This window comes from Anolis sagrei, chromosome 1, assembly GCF_037176765.1.
Source record: "Anolis sagrei isolate rAnoSag1 chromosome 1, rAnoSag1.mat, whole genome shotgun sequence".
Taxonomy (NCBI): domain Eukaryota; kingdom Metazoa; phylum Chordata; class Lepidosauria; order Squamata; family Dactyloidae; genus Anolis; species Anolis sagrei.
In genome coordinates this window covers 51792321-51813815 of record NC_090021.1, presented here as the reverse complement: position 1 = coordinate 51813815, position 21495 = coordinate 51792321, and positions in this window count along the sequence as shown.

The following is a 21495-nucleotide window of genomic DNA, read 5'->3' as shown; positions in this document are numbered from 1 at the left end:
CCATATGCATGGGGGTATTCGGGTAATGATACAAAAGGTTTGCTAGGCTAGACCCTCTTTCACTCAGACTCAGCCCCCCCCCGAAACTCACCCCCCCCCGAACCCCCCCCCCCTGAAATTTTTTTAGCCCCCCCCCCCCCGAAACGAAATCCTGGCTACGGGCCTGTCTACTACCATCCCACTATTTCATGTGTTTGTAAAATCTTCTACGATTTCATCACATGGCTCAAAATAAGTGTCCTAGGATGCTTCATGCCTTCTTGCGGGACAGAGCCCCACAGCAGCCATCAGCCGATTTCACCTGTGGTTCCGCCCCCAACTGGGGTTAAAGCATTCCCAGAAACATAGAGGGTTTCCCGTGTTGTGCTGGTTCCAGTGGAGCCGGCATGGGGCCTCCCTGCAAGGGCAATGCTTTCCCCCATTTGATGGGGAAAGTGTTATGAGAGGGAGCTGTGTGTGGGACAACAGATTTGCCCTTCTCCCTCTTTCCTCGCTTCACCTGACTTTTATGGTAAGGTAGTTAGTTTTGCTGTCATTCTCATGCTATGAGAAGTGGCTTAGGGAGCTGGGTATGTTGACCTTGGAAAAGGGAAGGTTAGGAGGCCTTGTTTACATATTTGAAAGGAAGTCATATTGAAGTTGTTAACAGGCTTATTTTCTGCTGTTCTAGATACTAGAGCCTCATCTACATTGCCATATAATGCAGTGTTGACTCATATAATGCAATTCCTCCTCTCCCCCTCCCATACCACTCTGGCACCCAGCCGATGTCATTCCAATGGATGAGCAAGCCACATTAGCCGTGTTACACCCTCTGCCTGCCACAACAACAAGAATTGGGAGGGCAGTAAAGGTCCAGCAGCATTCATCTAACCATTCAGGGGCCAATTCAGCACTCACCACTCCAGTTAAACCCACGGATAAGGGGTCTATGTATAGTCACCTTTGGATGGAAGGAGGATATTAACTATGCCCCCCTCCCCCATGAGGCTCTAACATCTGCCAGGGAGGCCCTCCTTTCACTTCCACCACTGTCACAAGCACGGTTGGTGGGGAAGGGAAAGGCCTCCTCTGTGGTGGCCCCTCATCTTTGGAACACTCTTCCCAGAGAGATTAGGCAAGCCCTTACAATGTCTTCCTTCTGTAGGCATTTGAAAACCTGGATGTTCCAGCTAGCTTTTGAAAATGATTAGTCCCTAGCCATATATGCCCAGTCCCTAGGCCACTAGATAGTACTTTGTTCTGCACTTAATCCAGTGCCTGGGCCCTATAGTTTGCTATTTGCACTATCCCTGCCCTGCCCTGCCCTTATATAGCTTGGCCAGGTGCATCTTAGAAATTCGGTTATTGGTTTATGTTGAATGTGATCTGATAGGAGTTCCAATGCAATCTATTTTATTTTGTTAAGTTTAGTGTGTTTTTATCTCGGTTGTTGTATTTTATAATGCTCTTGTTTTAATATGTTTTACTTTATGGATTGTTTTGTTTTTATGTTTTTATGGACATTTGTCCCACATTTGTCCTACATGTAAGCCGCCTCAAGACCCTTCAGGGAGATGGTGGCGGGGTATAAAATTATTATTATTATTAGTAGTAGTAGTAGTAGTAGTAGTATGTAAATGCATAAACTCCCTGGAGAGACTTTGTAAGTTGCAGTGCCCAATCAATAATACCTTTAAAATTACAAGAAGCTGCTGCTGTACTAGCTCAGCTGAAGATTTGCAGGCAACCCTGTGTTTTTACCCAAAGCTGAATCCAGCAAAACTGGAGAATTTGCTCTTTTGTTTACTTCCTAGAAATGAGCAATGGTAATTAGAGACTCAGGCCAGGGACCCAAAATCTGACAACTCTCTGTCTAATTTTTATTGTAGTTTATTATTTCTTTCCGTTCAGGCTACTAGCCACTTGTCAAAGTTATCAAAAACAGAGGCTGCCATTTTAAATCCAATTAACAGGGAGGCTCTTTCCGATCAAGGCTTTTAGAGGAAAACAAAACAAGAACCATTCCATTTCTCTTCCTTTCTAAAAAAAAAAATGTCACCTCGCCTCTGAAATTTATCAGAAACAAAACGCCAAATCTGAGGTAGGGCAGGATGGTTGAAAAATAGTCCTTTTTCTGATTTACTATGTCATGTGGTAGATATGTCCACGGTGTACAATTAAAGCACTTTGACCCCACTTTAACAGCTATGGCTCCATCCATTCATCATTTGATACAGAACTGGAAATTCTCTGCCGAAGAGTTCTAGGTCTGTAGCTCAAGGAAGTGGAGTACAGCTTTCCAAGTACTTCTCCAAAGTGCAAATATCAGGATTCTGTAGGATGGAGCAATGGCAGTTATAGTGGTAAAAAAAACATGCAGCAGTTTTTCAGTGTGAATACACACTTTATTGCATGAAGTTGCTATTCCACCAAGTTGCACAATCACCAATAGTGGCAAATTACCAGCATGAGTACATTGACTATATTAGAGAATGTAACCTTTTAGAGAGGAGCCAAAAAACCCTTTAGAGCTGAATCTCCTCTTGCAGTATACAACCCAATATAATTATGCTAGGCAACAGTTTCAGTTGTTAGACTGATTAACCAGGAATCTCCGAACTGTCTGGAAAAACAGATATTTGCCAGTACATAAAAACAGCAGAGCTTTAGAAATGTTTCTATAAGTGCCCAAAAAGGTACTCTCCCATAAAACAACTTGTTTTGTATTATGCACTCAAGAGACAAAAATGAAGGAAACTTTGATGGAAATAACATATTTGGTTTACTCTCAACTTTCATGTGTTTAGCGTGTACAGGTACAAAAACTTATTAGTCCAGTTTCAGATATCTTTGAGATGGTTTTTTGTGCCAGCCGGCCAGGGCATCTCTCTTGTAACAAAACAATTATCAACAGGTCACACAGTCAAAAGGAGAGAAAGAAAAAGCATGTGGTCTGCAGCCCCTTTTATAACTTCTCAGAAACCATAGAGTAAAGGAAGCTGCACACCAGAACATACATACAGGATACAGTCAGCAACAAGATTGTAGCCAAACAGATTGCTAGAGAATGCTTGATGAATGTTGTCATATCCAACACACTATCAGTCATCTCTGTATTCACACAACTGTGCTGATTTCTCAATCCATTGGCCCACAGTCATCCATCCACATAACCTCATAATCCCACCCTCCTGCACTTCTACTGCTGCATAATTAGTAAAATAGTTTTCAACAATTGAACAATTCGAGATATGGTAAATTTTTGGAAAAAAATCAAACAAAACTTAAAATCAGAAACTTACTGCCTTGGAAATAGTGGGGGGAGAAGGGGATGCGGAGAATCTCACACCGTAACATCATTTCAGTGCCAGTTCATTGATGAAAATGTGCCATGATTTGCAGCTTTAACAGGTTTTCCCCTCAATAATGAGTGATAGGTTTATCACGGGGAGGATGCAGATCAGTAACATGATACATACTACATTGTGTGCCAGTGAAATCCTTGCTTTTTTCATGCAACAAGGCTCACAGTTAGAAAGAGTCCAGGAAGAAACTGGAATTAATAACGGAAGACTATGTTTCTTGATTTCATAGGTCTCTACATTGGCATGCTAGGCTGTTATGATATATTTCATTATTTTAGCACATTTATTACACCCATGGGTTTTGTGTATCCATTGTTTGAAGGTAAAGCACCTTATGTCAGCAATACAACAATGACAAAACTTTATTTATATACCGCTCTATCTCCCCGAGGGGATTCAGAGCAGCTTCTAAATAACATCATCAATACATACAGAGTAAACAACATAAATATAAAATTAACAAAACAATATAAGCATAAAATTGTCACAGTAACACATAGATATTAAAAGTAATCTTCTTATTCAAGGCTAATACAAGCTCAAAATTTCTAGGGGGCCCAGGAAAATAAGTGCAGTGCTATAGCAGGCAACAACAATAACAGGTATGGTCTATGACTGTTCATTTACAGGGCATATTAGAGGGAGTGAGGCCATATTCAGCAATGTCTGGGGCTGAGCTAGAACTAGTCATTCTCAAAGGCTTGTTGAAAGCACCAGGTCTTCAAATTCTTATAAAAGGAGGGATAGGGACAGTCTTATTTCACTAGAAAGGGCATTCCAGAGGTGGGGGCCATCACCGAGAAGGCCCTCTCTCTCGTCCCCACCAACCGTACTTGTGACGGTGGTGGGAGCAAAAGAAGGCCTCCCCGGAAGATCTTAAAGTTCACGCTGATTCATAGAAGGAAATGCAATCACGAAGATAGGGTGAACCATTTATCCATGACAATAACATGATTCAACCAAATTTCTCAGCAAGTCATTAAGCTTACTCTTTCCTTATGGTGTTTTAACTACAGTAGAGTCTCACTTTTCAACATAAACAGGCCGGCAAAACATTTGATAAGCGAAAATGTTGGATAATAGGGAGGGATTAAGGAAAAGGCTATTGAACATCAAATTACATTATTGTTGTACAAATTAAGCACCAAAACATCATGTTTTATAACAAATTGATAGAAAAAGAAGTTTGATACATGGTAACATTATGTAGTAATTCCTGAATTTACGAATGTAGCACCAAAACATTGCAATGTATTAAAACAGCTGTGGATACAGGCAGACTGTGTTGGATCATACAGAACATTGGATGAGCAAAGGTTGGATAAGCGAGACTCTACTGTAATAACTACTGGGCTGACATATGTATTTGCTATTCCTCCTCTCACAGGTCTTTAATACATCATTTAATTTTAATTTAAACATCTGGGTGACAAAACCTTCCTAGATTTCTCAGGGGTGGTCAAGCCAATTTGTAGACGCAGATTTTCAAAAAACCTTTGACAAGGGCACTGCTACCATCTTTTCCTTATGCTTCTAAGCAGCTCATGCAAAAGGAACATAGCCCCTTGGTGAATAAATAATGCCTGAAATAACAGGAAACAGCTGGAAGAGATATTTTCACATTGGAAATAGTGGGAGAGAGGAGAAAGAGAAACAGAGAATTATTTTCAAATTGTAAAAAGAACACTGTGAAATTTTTAGCAATTTTTCATGAGTCATCACTGCAAAGTCCAATATATAATGTTAACCATATGCTTTCATTGTGTTCATCTTGCATGCTCATTGTATATTCTTTTCCTCCCAAGAAGCCTTTCCTAAAGCTTCCTCCCATTGTTGCCATCACATCTGGCTCTTCTTTACTTTTCCATCTTTTGTCATCTCAGTGAACCCTGTGAAGTCAAAAGTTTAAAGTACCTGTATGACAAAAAGAAAAAGAAAAAGAAAGAAAAGCTGGCATCACTCACAGAACGGGATGTGTTCAATATAGCCAAGAGGGACTGCAAATATGCTAGAAGGAATCATCAAGTAACCTCTTTGAAAAAATTCTCTTCCAAAGAGAAAAAGCTACCAAATCTTTCCTTCTTGTCCATCCAGATTCCAATAGCTTGGTTTGCACTTTTAAAAAATCATACTTAGGAGTGAAATTAAATCTGAGTAATAACATCAAGGTATCCATTAGAAAATGGAGTCAAGAGATAAGACAGTTTTTATTTCTAACTGCTAATAGAAAGAAATTCTGGAATTGCTTTTCCTGAAAAAGAACACCACTTTCATTTTAAACTGTGCTGAGTAAGCTTATGTGGGAAGCTGCATGATTAGTCTTGCAGTTCTCCTGTAAAGATTTCAATGGGTTGCAAGAAGCCAAACACACACACAAACCATTTAGGTATTAAGAGGGCACAACTTTATTCCTAGAAAGCTGTGTACACATTGGCCTGTCATGAGGCCTGGGTAAAATGATGACATAACCTGTCTATTACTCAATGTCATCATCTTTCAACCCAACAGTTGGAGCGGAAGGCCATATCCATCAACTGTTCCAATTTGACAAGGATAGTCCCAAAGAATTGCTACTCATTCAGCAGCTTTTAAAATGTCCCAGGTTCTTTCTCCTCTTTCTGCCTTTCTCCTTTGTCTCCTGCAAAATGTCTTCTCCCACACATTTCTGGCCCTTTTAAAAAGAAAACAGGAGTAAAAGAGATTGGGGGGATGTTGATTTGTAGGAGCATGGTCCCCTAATTGCCCATTCCTGCTTCAAAGGGATTCCCATAAAAGAGGAACCAAAAAGGCATGCCAGTCTTCTACCCCCACAACACTGGATCAAGCACTATGCCACACTGCCAAACTGTGATGCTAGAAAAGATCAATTCTACCACATTACTACAGCACTACACAATCAACCATTAAAGAAGAAAGGGTGGATGTGTGAGTGGAAAGGCAACAAAGACCAGACTACTGGAGAAATATACAGTTGAGTATATTTTATCCTCCTGGACTTGAGGTCCAGGTCAAGGTGGACTTGAATGAAAACTATACCTTCCTCCTGTGAGAAGAATCCCTTCCTGACAACCCCTAAAACTGGTGCAAAGCCCACAGATTTTTAGGAAGAGGCTTGGTGGTGTTGAGAGAAGATAGAAATATCTCACTACCCCATAGCGGTACACAGACCTACAAACCAGCATTACCCATATATTAGAAGCCAGAGTGTATTCCCTTAGATTATCTGCTGGTCTCCTCTCACTGTTGAATTTTCAGTCTAAGCCAAGAACTAGTTATATTGGAACATTTATACTTGAGAAAATTAACAAGCGATTTGCCTCTCACTGTTTTCAGGAATCATCAAAGCGCAAAATAATGTGCATTTCTTATTTCCAGTTTCAATTATCATAAAAACTTAAGATTCTAAAGACGAGCCCCCCCAGATCCCATCTGCAATCAAAACCACACACTCTGTGTCTAGCCACAAATGAGATACACAGGTTGCATTAAAGAGGAGGTTGCACACCAGTAATTTCCCACCCTTCTGAAGGCTTCATAGTAATTGGCTCTTAATTAAGCTGAGCCTGGTCAAGGTTTTTTTCCTCTGCATATCAACTCAACTCATTAACTATTCAGAGATTTTTCTAAGCTCCTGTCAAGTTTCACAGGTACAGAAAGCTGGGCCATGCCCAGGTTCCTTTTGACAGCTGTTGGGCCTTTCAGAGTATGACAGTCTTTGGCTCAAGCTTTGCCTCTGCAGTCTTCCATTTAGATGGTAAGTGTCCAGTCTCTTGTCACTATATGCCAGCTCTTCTTTCTTGTAGCCTCTGACTGTGCATGACCTCTGTGTTGCTCTGATAAATCTGCCCACTCATGCATGCTCCTGTCTTGCTCACTGATCTTGATGGACTTCTTGCTCCTCAGCCTTGCCAGCATACATTGACCTGGGTTGTTTAGACTGCACAGAACTGCCACTCTCTCCTTGGCCAACAACGTGCCTAGAAACTGAACATCTTTCTTCCAGATGCCAAGACTGAACCATTTAGCCTTATTTTAAAAGTTGCTATTAAAATAACTGTTTGAGGGCACTTCTGCTGGCCTTCAGGACTAACAAAAGAGGTAGATCTCCACACAACATGTAATTAACTCGGGAGCCCCTGGTGGCGCAGTGGGTTAAACCCCTGTGCCAGCAGGACTGAAGACCGACAGGTCGCAGGTTCGAATCCGGGGAGAGGCGGATGAGCTCCCTCTATCAGCTCCAGCTCCTCATGTGGGGACATGAGAGAAGCCTCCCACAAGGATGATAAAAACATCAAAATCATCCAGGTGTCCCGTGGGCAATGTCCTTGCAGATGGCCAATTCTCTCACACCAGGAGTTACTCCTGACATGACAAAAAAATGTAATTAACTCACTATTTCAAAAAAATAGGATCCACTAAACTTGGCACTACCAGATATCTATCCAAGTCTCATACCTTTCAACATTGTATAGAAACACATCTAGCCAGCAAGATCAGAATGTGGTCAAGATTGCTAATATTACTTATAAGATAAACCAGGGGAAGCTGCAGCAGGTTGCTTTTATCTGGGGAAGGCAAGACTCTTGGCTCATCCTTTATTCCAGAAGCTTCCACAGCAAACAAGAGGGTAGCCAGACGCAGTTCCCTGTAAACCCAGAAGCAATCACTACAAAAGGCAAAAAACACGAGATTTCCAGGTGCTGGAATATTGCTGTTTTCAGCCAAATATCTGTTATTCGCATGTCCGTATGTCCCTGCAATGGGAAATCACAGAATTTTTTATCTGGGTTTGTTCCTGGGTTTTAGATGCTTGTTCCTGATTGGCTGATTCCTAAAAAGGTGACACTTGTGTAGAAGACAAAAACTTTGTTTGTGTGCCAGAAATTTCATGAAACATGTGGAGTGCACATTTTCTCTTGCCAGGATAAAGTTGTGGCCCCTTAGTCAATGTTGCACTTTTTTTCACAAGAAGAGCATCCAGGAACAGCACCCTGTTGTTTGATGCCACAAGTACACAACCAAAGCTGTTTGGATAGATGGCCAGGCAGCCAAGGTCTAAAAATAATAGATAATGACAAACTGTTGTTTTTGGCTTAAAGGTATGTGTTCCTGTTTCATTGTGTAGTGCTGACTTGGACAGAAGTACCCTGTAAACTTTGTTTGTGAGCCAGAAACTTTATGAAACGTGTGGAGGGCACAGTTTCTCTGGCCTGCACATAGAACAGAACTTTTGCAGTGATCCGCATAACCGAATCTATGCATATCCGCATCTCGCAGGTTTTTAAAGTTTTCCCGCAGAAGTCCCACGGCGACCATCTTGGGAGCCTCTAAATCTCGCAACAAAGCATCAAGTCTGGACAATGGAGGCTGAAATCCCGGGACCAACAAGTCTGTATGTCAACCTCTCCTGAAGTCCTGGAATTTTTTTTGCTCCTCACTAAATCCCATGATTTATCTGGATTATATAGCAGTGTAGAAGGGGCCTGAGATATTTTCAAAGCAGCTGAATATGAGTAAAAGAAGATGGCCAATTCAGGACCTTGAGACCCCTTCAACTCTGTTCTATATCCCAGGATTCATCCCAGATTATCTGCTTTGAACTAGATTATATGAGTCTACATTGCCAGATAATCTGGAATAAGCAGATAACCTGGGACACAGTCTACTTCACCTTACTTAGGATCCATTATTTGCAGTGTTAATGCACAAAAACAAATCTAGAGATACTGAGTAATTCTTCTAAGTTTTCCTTGACATTGTGACATGTTGTAGGAGTGATTCATAGCTTCCATATCATCTCTGGATCCAAATCACATCCACGATACCAGATATAAAACCCTCCAGCTGTCCCAATTTGGCAAGGGAACATGACAATTAATTCTTTCATCCCACTATTTCAGGTGTTTTTAAAATATTCCAATTTTTATCTTCTCCTCCCAGCTTCCCTTTTGTCGATTTCAAATCAAATTCAAAATGCAAAGGTTGGTTTCATTCTATGAACTCAGCAGAGGAAAGGGGAGTGGAGGGAGAGGAATCTTGCATTTCCCAGTAGACTCAGGCAAAATCAAAGTGCTGCAGCCCCTCTTAGCATGAATGTTCTTCCTTGTTAATAACTATCACCATCTTGTCCGCAAACATACTGTATGTTGCTTGGTCAGATGTTTTTGCTTTAATTTTTGAAACATTGTGAATATGAGATTGCTTGTTAAAGTAATAAGTTTCATACAAAAATAAAACTTACCGATGAACAAAGTTGTAATTGTCATTATACTTTTTATCTCTTCATTTACATTTATATATGAACTTTGTTCATCAGCAAGTTTTATTTTTGTATGAAACTTATGAAATAGTGTCAATTAGCTAATAAGTAGTTATGACAAAGCTGAATACCCTATGCTGTTTTTCTACTATATGTTTTTGAAAGGGACAGATTTATGCCACCATAAATTAATAATTCAGGAAGTATAAGGAGATAGAACCAATTAGTTGCAATAATTTGCATTTTTCATATCTCTTCATTCGTTGTGGAAATACAAAACACCATTTTTCTAAGACAAACAGCCAACCTGTTCTTGTTGGTCTCGTAATGATGCTTCTTTAATTATTAAAAGGCCCAACAATTTAATAAATTCCAAAGGAAATATTTTGCTTCTACAATCCCATTTCTATATGTACATTAGAAACTGACCTCTGCTGGTGTGAAAATTGGTTTCTGTTTTGTCTAGAGAGGGTAGGACATACCCTGGATTACTGAAGTGGCTTAGGCAAATATGTATGATTCTACAGACAAGAACAAATGTGGAGATTTCTAATTGAATCAGATACAGGCATACCTCAGTTAACAAAGCCTCTAACAAAGAAGCTGATTTTAACCAAGTCTTTTATGCCTGCCCCCTTTCCCTTCTTATTTTTTATCTAGCTGGATGCTTTTCAGCCATATTGGCATTGGGAGAATGATGACGTGGGGTGAATAAACACATACTTTCAAACAGCTGCTGCATGTCTGCAGCAAACTGCTAAATAAAACTTGAACTGTGAAATAATAGGATTCTACTCTATCTATTTTGAACACTGTTTTATCCTGTTTACATCCTGCATTTAGCTGTTGGATTTTACAGTATTTTGCATAGATGCTTGTTAGATGTTGTTTCTGTCAGCGTAAATGCATATGACCATTGGTCAAAGCATTAATAAATTGATTGATTGATTGATACTAATTACTCTATTTAATCTTATTTAGGTGTGAATACTTACAACAGACAAGGTATCCAACAGCTACATCCCTTGCTGAGCATGAGTGTTATCAAGCAATTTAAAATGACAGTGGATAGTGAGATCCAGGCTGTTGTGAGTTAAGCCTGGTGAGAAAAAGAAGCCAATATTCCAGAATAAATCTCACCAAGTTGAAGCAGAAGCCACAGAGGTATTAATTTAATTTATTTAATCTCAGCTGAAAATGATGCCAGCCTGCGGTAATCTGCCCAAAATAAGGTGAGATATGTTATACAGCAAAACAGGCATTTTTATATATATGTCAGATTTACAGTTCCTACCACCGCCAGCTGGACCCGACTTGACTGTGATTGGCAAAGCCTGGATGACATCAATGAGGTCTCTCTGCGGAGGTGGGAATCTGGCATGCCCCAGCCAATGAGAAAGTGCCATCTGCTTCCTATGTAGATTTTACTTGGTCCAATGGTTGGAGAGGGGCTGGCAGGTCTCTGAACAATAAGTGAAGAAATGACTTGCGATGGGAAGACAAAGAAGCTTGATGTCCCCAGGGAACCCTTACTGTGACTTATATAGTCCTTTTTGTGTAGATTTTGTGCCCAGGGCACTGGAGTCCTTGCAGTCCAAGGTAGAAATATTGTCCATTGTTTTGGATCTTATTGTCCTTGAAATTGGGAAGGGGAAATGGAAAAATGTCCTTTTTGGGAAAATAGGGCATGGTCTTCCCATCACTTGTGAATCGCATGCCAGGGTGATTAGTATCTTTGTGTGTCAAGCGGCAATATCAAAAAAGCAGTTGGCCTGTACAAGGTACCAATTGTCATTAAGCATCGGCTGAATCTATGGGTTGCAGGAGGTAGCTGATTGTCATCCAGTCAAATGTAAATGAAGCCCAAGAGGCATTTGGCTTGGCTTTTCAGGACAGGAAAGTGTAGACAAAGGTCACAGCATGGATAGCTTCTCCAGTATTTTATATAAGACAAAATAAAGAGGGATTAAACATATAAGGCACAGGGGGGACTTATGGCTGCGGGGGATTAATCCTGTAGAGACCTGGTCCCCATGAGTTGGGGTACAACTTACAAGCATGCACAGGGCACATGAAGCTACAGTAGGATCCATCTCCCTGTGTCATCCATTGGGGGGGGGGGGGGTATACGAAATTATAGAAGAGGATAGTGGGACATCCATATGAGGGCCCCAGGAAGGCAAGGACATCTAGACAGGGCTGATCCCGCTTAGGAAGGAAAACATACGCAGAAAGGACCTATGGGTGAAGAAGGGAGATCCTCTATATCTCCATATCCACAGATGGTTTGGGTTGACACAGGGGATAGGGAATCCGGCACAAAGGAGGGGATTATGGGTTAGGTAGTTAGTGTGGGTGTGAGAGAGAGGAAATGAATGGCAAAGGGGAAAGGAAGCAAAATGGGGCTTGGGAGCCTGCTGGGGCTCTCAGAGTGGCTGGAAGGGGCTTGAGGTGTTTATGAAAGACTATCTGGTGGAAGATAGTTTAGATATATGTGTGTTTTGGATTGAGGGAATATGAGTTTTAAATGCCATTTTAGTGCATTTACTGTATTTTAATGTTTTTACCAAATTGTTATTTAATTCTTTTTTTAAATTTTTGTATTGCACCTTTTAAACTTTAGTGTGGAGTGTTAGCCTTGAGTCCCCACAGAAAGAAAGGTGGGGTATAAATAAAGATAATAAATAATATAATATAATCCAGTTTCTAAATCCAAATTATCTGATTTCAACTGGACTACCTGGCAAAAAAACTGGATTATATTAGTCTACACTGTCATTTAATCCATTTCAAAGCAGACAATTTGAATTCAGAAACTGGATTATTTGACAGTGTAGATGGTGTCTGAGGTATGCTCACATATCTATGGTTAACTGAGGCCCCATCTACACTCCCATATAATCCAGTTTCTGAATCCAAATTATCTGCTGTCAGGTGGATTATATGGCAGTGTATTACCTTCCCATAATCCTCCAATAAGCATACCCATTCACATTCCTGTTATCTGATGAGTGAGAGATTAATTCAAATATGGGGAAAATCAGGCTTCATTTCTTCATGTAAATGGTTGAATTAACTGGATTTGAAGCAAGATGAAAAGTAAATGGGTAACAAATGCAAGATGACAAGTAAATGGATAGTGATGACAGCAGTAAGGATAATGTGAGCCAACTCCAAGAGGAGAGGCCCACTGGAGGCACTTACCCTAAGCACACATTAATTTTTTTTAACCAGCACTGATCTAGCGTCAGCTGCATTTGAGGTTGCATCTACACTGAATTAATGCAGTTTGACAAGACTTTAACTGCTATGGCTCAATGATATATAATCCTGGGCGCTGTAGTTTGGTGAGACAATATCATTCAGACAACCTCATGAGCTGATTTTAGCTCAAGTCATCCACGGAGTCGGACAGCTACATCACATGACTCCATGGGTGAAGTGAAGGAGGGCAGAACTGGTGCATGCCTCCGGCATGACATGGGAGAGCTCCCATGTTGCCATACAGTCTATGAGGGGGGGAGCCATGTGCACCACATGAGCTCACATTTCCCCCCATGTGATTGCCCTCCCTGGGATCCAGGCAATTAGAAATGTGGTGCGCTAAATTCCCACACCCCATGGTGAAGCAGAGTGCCACCGCCACCAGAGGTATGATGAGGTGGTTTGCCTACCAACTCCTGGGACAGTTCAGCCTCTATTCAAACATGGAGAGTCACTGAGCTCATCACATGAGTTAAACTACTTCTGGCTGTCATGCATAGCCCTCCATGGTTGAAAAGAGGCAGAAGTGTCCTGAAAGGAGGGAACTCTGGCAATCTACCATCACGTTGAGAAATTTCCTCCTTGTTGGACACGTAAGCCCCTTTTCTAGCATGGAGAGCCATGGAACTCATATCTTCTTCCACAGTTGAAAAGAGGCTGAAATGTCCTGAAAGGAAGGAACTCTGAATATGGGCCAGCAATCATGTTCAGAGCTCTTACATCTTATCACACTTTACTCACATCTTTACAACTGAAAAAAAGGTAGGATGGGAACCCTTAAAGTTTCCTGTCCTGTTTCATTATCCAACCGTCAGCAGTCCCTTGTGTCATATGGGTTCCATGCAGATCAATAGGATCCCATGGAAAGCAATGGTGTAACCTGGATCACTGTCTCTTGTATCCTCTGGGGTTCCATGCAGATCAATAGGATCCCATGGAAAGCAATGGTGTAACCAGGATCACTGTCTCTTGTATCCTCTGGGGTTCCATGCAGATGAATAAGATCCCATAGAAAGCAATGGATCACTGGATCACTGTCTCTTACATCCTATAGGCTTTGATGCAGAACCATAGGATCCCATGAAAAACAATAGTCTTAAACTGGTGTCAGTCTCCTTTAATGTAAAGGGCTTTGGGCAGGGTTTTTGGAAATTATTAATTCTCCTGATTAAAAACAAAAAGTAATGCTGACCTTGTGATGAATTTAAGATGAATGTATTGCCAGCACTTAAGTTTCCACATGTGAGTGTGATGGGGAGGCAGAACTCCAAACAGAACTGCTGACTATATAAGAAGAGCGGTTCTCTACCTTAAAGGGACGTTCACCCATGCTTTCTCATTTCAATGTGATGAAGTCACAAGAAAACTAAAGGAATGGGGAAAAGACCCAAGACTTCAAGTCATGAACCTGCTTTCCTTACATCAATAGCAGACGCACATACCAGATTGAGCACTTTTGGTATCACATCTCACTTCCATCATGCAATTGTGTCAATTTGTCTTTTTGTGGTTCTATAACCATACTTCCATGCACCCTCATAGCCCCGCTATTCTACACTACCATTGCTCCTAATTTTATTTTATTTTATTTTATGGCAACTGTGCAATTCTAACTTTTAAAAACAAACAAAAATGGCATACAGTTCAACAAAAAGGAAAACTCAATTGCCTTGATTTAAAAACAATATCTGATTATTTAAAAAGTAGTATATTTTATTTCTTTTATTAATGAGGAAGAAAGAAATGGTACATTATTGGCTGCTTGGAGAAGTGGAAGACTCAGAATTTAACAAGTCTTCAATGGAGTAAAAGCCAATATGGGCCAAGGACAGATTGTTATATTTGGATCTTTGAAAATCAAGCTCTCTCCCTATATGACCTTAGTTATCTAATGTCTGAAAAGTGCTGAATGGTTAGTTTCCCTTCAGTGTTTAAGAAATTTGTTAAACATTCAGAACATGATTGGGCAAACCATTAGGCAGAAAGAGAAAACTGTTCCAAAATATAATTGCTGGGAGATGACAGCAAAGCATTAGTGAATTCTTCCAGATGGGATGAATGTGATGAAAGATTTAGAACATTTTATTTTTATATAAAACATTTTTTCATTGAAAGGAGAAAAAATAATACAACAATAAAATAAGAAAACAAAGAATGAAGTTATATGTTTTAAAGAAAAAAAACTACTCATCTACCTTCTAACCAATCTTTTTTTTTTCAGTCTGGTCAGCCTCCGCATCCATGAGACCAATACCTACAATTTCATTTACTCACAACCCTTCAAAATATGTTCTCTCTAGACATGTTTCGGTAGCACAATTCTATGTTATGTATCTGCTGGGGGTCATTTATTTCAATAGGTTCACTATTATCTGGAGTCCAGAGCAAGTTCAGAAATACATCCATCATACTGGAATTGCATATACTTCAACTCTCCTGGTTTGGCAGGGACAGTCCCAATTAATCCTCTGTCATTCCACTTTGTCATCTGTTTTAAAATGTCCCATTTTCTTTCTCCTCCCACTTTTATTCTCCACTTTCCGCTTATTTCAGTCACTGTAAACTGAGTTCAAAGAGCAAGAGTAATTTGCACCCAATTAATTTGGGGAGGGGATAGAAGTTGCACCTTCTTGTAACTGCTGTGTTCTTCCTCTTTAATAAGTTTTTCCATCTTGGCCACACTCAGATGTTGTGTGGCCACATCTTTCCTGGTTTTCACCTGTGAAACATTGGAGATTTTTTAAATTTATGTATCTATTTTATTGCATGTCTATAACACCTTTCTCCCAAGGGGTAGCAGGGGGGTGTCTGCCATTATTATTTTATTAGATGTACCTTGTTGAAATGCATCTTGTTAACAACCCCATGCTAGCAAAAAGATGGGTGATCAAGACAATTAAATAAATGAATAGGTTTTGTGGATTATCAATACTACTGAACTGCTGGATCCTGCTGTAAGCAGCAGAAAAAGCTGCACACCTACAGGGAATCAAAACTATTGTGGCGCCTATCAGTTACTTCTTCTAATTAGCAGAAACAATTATATGGGTGTACTTCTGGCTTTTACAGAAAACACCATAGCCACAAAAGAGAAAACCCTGTAGGACTCCACTGGTAACAGCCAGCAAAAAAAAAAAAGGTTATCCTTTGTGGTTTCACTGCTTCCCCATTAACTAAGATGAAAGTGAAACAGAGGGGGTTTTTTTCCGTAAACCTTTCTAAATTTTGAGATCCTCAAAATCACAAGAAATTCTATAAGTATTTCAGTAATCAGTTGAAATCATCATCAGTAAGAATGCATTTTGCCTCCAAATGTTCAAAACACCTAACATACATAGCTTACCTACATGTAATCTTAACAAAATACTGTGATGTATTGTTATAGTTAGAGTTGGAGATTCAACCATACATCACAAAAGCGTGGATCTACCACCCTACTGAGATGGAAACAGCCAGCTTCCATTGGAACCATATTGTGCATTTTAACATGTGTACATGGAAGTAAGTCAATGTATGTATAGCAGGAATAGCAGGAATTTCATCAGGGTCAAGCCTGCCACTATCCTCATATCCCAAAGACTACATTTGTTTATGAATAATTTTTATTATTTACATTTTACAGTATCTTAAAAGAAGGAGTGGGTCATTGGGGAAAGTGGGAATAGAGTAGGGGAAAACTACCGTGGGTGAAAGAAAGAAAAAATCATTGACTGAGATTACTAGAGAGCTGGAGAAAGAAATTGAAAAATGGGGAAAAGACAGAAAAGACTTCCAATCTTCTCCACCATGTTTTGTATTTTCTTTTCTTAGTTCTTTATTTTGTTACTATCCCCTCTTTGTCAATTTGCCGTAGGCAATAATTTTTCTTGTTATCTTCAATTTGGTTCTACTATTTTTCTTGTGTCATATAGTCTCTTATAAAACTACAATCCATTGTGGGGGGGGGGGGTTGTACCCCTCTGTGTGTTTATTCAGTAATTCAGTTAATTTGTCCATGTTCATGATATCAATTATTTTAGACATCCATTGTTCTTTTGTAGGAATTTATTTTGTTCTCCAGTATCGAGCATAAGTTATTCTGGCTGCTGTCACTAAATAATTTGGTATTTAACTGTATTTTTATGTCTAGCATCATCTGAATTTTTTCTTGGATTTCTTTCCTATTTTACAGGTCCACCATATATGGAAGAAAGTTCCTTCATGTTCCTCACATTTCCAGCATTTGCCTTGCATGTTTGGATAACATTTTGCTAGTTTCTGTTGAGTATTATATCACTGATACATCATTTTGTACATCATTTTGTACCAATTTTCTTTTAAATCATAGGAATAGATACATTTTAATTTTTGATACCATATCTTTTCCCATTTTTCTATTTTTATTACATATCCAATATTTGTGGCCCATTTGATTATACAATCTTTTACTAGTTTTGTTTCAGTTCTAGTATTTTTTTTATAAATTGTGATTAACATCTTGTCTGTTACCATTATCCTATTCCAAAACGTATCTTTCTCTGAAAATCCTATTTTCTAATCTTTGTTATAATATTCTCTTACTTGTCTGTATTGGAACCAAGATATGTTCTTGTCCATTTGATCAATTTAATTTCTTCTTGTGCTTTTAAGAAAATACTTCCATTCTGAGTTTTTTTATTATTATTTATTTTTGTATATCACTATACATCAGCCACTTATCTTAACCCATTTCCCTTCTATGTCCTAAAAAAAAAAACTAATTGGGACCAAAATAAGAAAAGAGACTTATAAAGTGAGAACGTATGCAGATGATTTAGTTTGCATAGTAGAAAATCCCAGAGAAAATATTCAGAATTGGTTAAACAAAATAGAAGAATTTGGGAAATTATCTGGATTCAAAATAAATAAATCAAAAACAAAACATTTGACGATATATATATATATATATATAGAATCAAGAAGAACTTTATAAAAGGTCTAATCTTAAAATTGCAAACAAAATAAAATATTTAGGAATGTATATAACACTAAGAAATTCACAACTTTTGAAGAACTGGGCTTTACAGGCCAATGGATACTCCACCTCAGACATCAGAAACGCTGCAAGACCAAGAACAAGCCACGAGAGTAAAGACAAAGATCCACCCAGAGGAAAAGTGCTCTTGCCATACATCAACATACAAACTATCTACAGACCCACCAAGAAAATCCAACAAATGCTAAAGACAAGAGGAATTCTCTCACTTCTGCATTAGTCTACCGTATACCATGCAGCTGTGGTCAAGTCTACATAGGGGCCACCAAACGCAGCGCCCAAACATGAATCAAGTAACATAAAGGCACTGCAGACTACTTCAAACAGAGAAGTCAGCCATAGCAGAGCACCTGATGAACCAACCTGGACACAGCATATTATTTGAGAACACAGAAATGCTGGACCACTTTCACAACCACCATGTCAGACTACACAGAGAAGCCATTGAAATCCACAAGCATGTGGACAATTTCAACAGAAAGGAGGAAACCATGAAAATGAAAAAAATCTGGCTACCAGTATTAAAAAAACTCTAAAATTATAACAGCAAAACAACAGAGAGGAAACAATCAGGGACAGCTAATCACCTCTCAACAAAAGATTCCCCCAGGCACTAACAAGCCATGCCAAAAAAAACTGCCAGTCCATCAAATGCTAATCAAGGTGGTCAGTTGAAACATTCACACCTAGCTCCAACAGACAAGAGTTCTTTGTCCCACTCTAGACATTCCACAGATATATAAACCCAATTTTCCTAGTTCCAAAAAACCTCACTACCTCTGAGGATGCTTGTCATAGATGCAGGTGAAACATCAGGAGAGAATGCCTCTAAAACATGACTATATAGCCCGAAAAACCTACAACAATGCAGTGATTCCAGCCATGAAAGCCTTCAACAATACATTTTGAAGAACAATTATGAAGCAAAATGGATAGAAATTTTAAAAGACCTAGATAAATGGAAATATCTAAATCTTTCATTGATGGGAAGAATTGCCGTAATGAAAATGAGCGTTCTTCTGAACATGTTGTACTTATTCCAGACTATACCAATTTTAAGACATATGCAGATTTTTTTAAAAATGGAATAAAGATCTAAGAAAATTTATTTGGCAGGGGAAGAAACCAAGAATAAAGTTTATCAATCTCACAGATTTTTTAAAAAAAGGTGGCTTCTGCCTGCCAGACCTTCAATTATACTGAGGAATGTGTTCTAAGCTGGATCAAAGAATGGTCAACCTCAAAAAATACAAAAATGTTGATGCTGGAGGAATTCGATTAGAATGGGATGGCATTCCTACCTTTGGTATGATAAAAATAAAGTAGAAAAGTGCTTTGGAAACCATTTTATCAGGTTGGTTCACATAAAGATATGGAAAAATACAAAAACAGATCATATACAAAGACTCCTTTGTACATTTCTCCCTTAGAAGCAGGATCCCAAAGGCCACACTTATCCATATGACCAAGGCCCCACCAAATTTGGGTGGTGGCTATAAAGATGCCATTGGCAAAGTCCTAACATTCAATGCGACTTTAAATATTTTGCCGTACTATGGAGATGGAGATGGAGGGAGGCCAAGTGACATTGTAATCACTGAGGTAAAATTCAAACCAAGGGTTTCTTGATTTGTAACTCTGCCTCTCAGGAACTACAAAACATCCGCTCAAGTATCAAAATATGTTCTAATGTATTGCTGCCTTTACACAAATGTAAAGAGGTGATTTAAATTAGTAGTGAGAGGGAAGCTAGGAATTAAAGACATTTCCTCTCTGCCTAGTCTCACATTGCCAGCTGTTCATCTGGCATGAATTCATGGATGTCCACCCACAAGATGAAACTCAGTCTTCCAGTGCTGAACACCCTTTGTTTCTAATGTTCCTTCTTCTCTTATCCTTCTCCATTCCCTCACTTTTTCCTTATCACATCATCCTGTAATTATAATTTATCCTGAATGTACCTTTTTAATAACCATGCTATATGCAGTGAATATATTAAAGCTTCGCCTAAAAGAACCCCTTGTTAATTTGCATTTGGAAGAATTACATTCAATGGGACAGCTCTGAAATAAACAATTTGATTGTGTGTGACATGACTCCATGGCCTTTTTTCCCTCTCTGCCTACTTTGTCTCTTATTTCTTCCACCTCCATAGGTTTACTCAGAATAAATCCACCAGTTCCTTTGTGTTAATAAAGTAAGCACCCGCTTCCTTCAGAAGATGGCCTTCTCTTCTTACAGGAAGTTTGTGACCTAAACCCAGATTCTCCCCACTAACATGGATTACTATTGGATTCTGCGAACAGTAGTTCAACAAAATAGGTTTTCTGCACTGTGACTCAGAAATATTGTGAGCGAACACATTCTTGAGTGGAGCCATTGTCCAAGAAAACAGGTAGCGGAAAAGCCATCTAGATCATACAAGGAGAATTAACAAGAATAGGAAACCTGGGATCATAACAGCAGAAGCAATCTGAGAGTAACACAAATTTAGTGTCAGTTAGGAAATAGCCAAAAAGAATAATCAAATGAATAAGCAGAAATCTAGGAAGCAATCAGTTGAGTAGCATCAAACAATGCCTCTCAGAGATTTTGGAACAATTGTTCGCAAGAAATGAATGTCTTGGCTAAGCTATTTTCTACCTTAGCATGCTCCTCTTAAAGCCAGCCAAGGCTTTTCCTGCTTTTTTGCAGCTGGTGTTCTAGTTCATAGTGCTCAGAAGGAAGACGTGGCCCAATGTTTCTTTGTCTTTGGGAGCTGCATGGCATTGTATAGGTTCTACTTCCATTAATTCTAACATGGGATTTTCAGCCATTGCTGGCTCTGACTGGGATAATATAAACATTGCAAGGAATTTGAGTGTAAAGGGCCACATGAGGCTTATGGTTGCCTTCAAAGGGCCATTTAATCCATCCACAAGTTTTTTTATCTAAATCCAAGGCCCACTATCCTAACTAAACAGAATAAATTGCAACTTTCTAATGTTACTGTATCACAACTCCCATCATCAGCTCTACTCATGATGTCTAAGTGTACTGTCTCCTAGACATATAGCTTTCAGATAATACCACCATACTGGATATACTGGTTAGACCTGTGATGCACAATTCGGATCTGTAGCTGTCAAGTTTTGATTCTTTCCCTCTTCTACTATTCTCTCGCTTTTAGTTCCATATTGTGGCTATATTGTTGTGGGTTTTTTTTCACTGACAAGAGTCAGCCTTGCTTTATTTATTATACAAAAGCCCCATCATATCTGTTTGTTTCATTTTGTATATCCTGATGACTCACTGGAAATGTTATTATTCTGTGTCTAGAAGTGGAGGAAGAACAGATCCACACAACATATGCCCCTGTAGCTTCAAGGAACATTGCCTTGCCAGGAGGTAAAGAAAATATGACTCAGCATCCAACTGAGAGTTAACTGTGACCAAAAAAAAAAGAAAGCATATATGAAGATCTACCAGATTCTGCCTTCCTGCTGTATATATCTCATGTTTGTCACAGTCAAATCTCAATCCTTTATATTGAGGAAGAAATGATGAGGCTAATAGAAAGAATATGCCACAGGAGAACTCAAACCTGGGTAAAGATCATGACAGTCATCAGA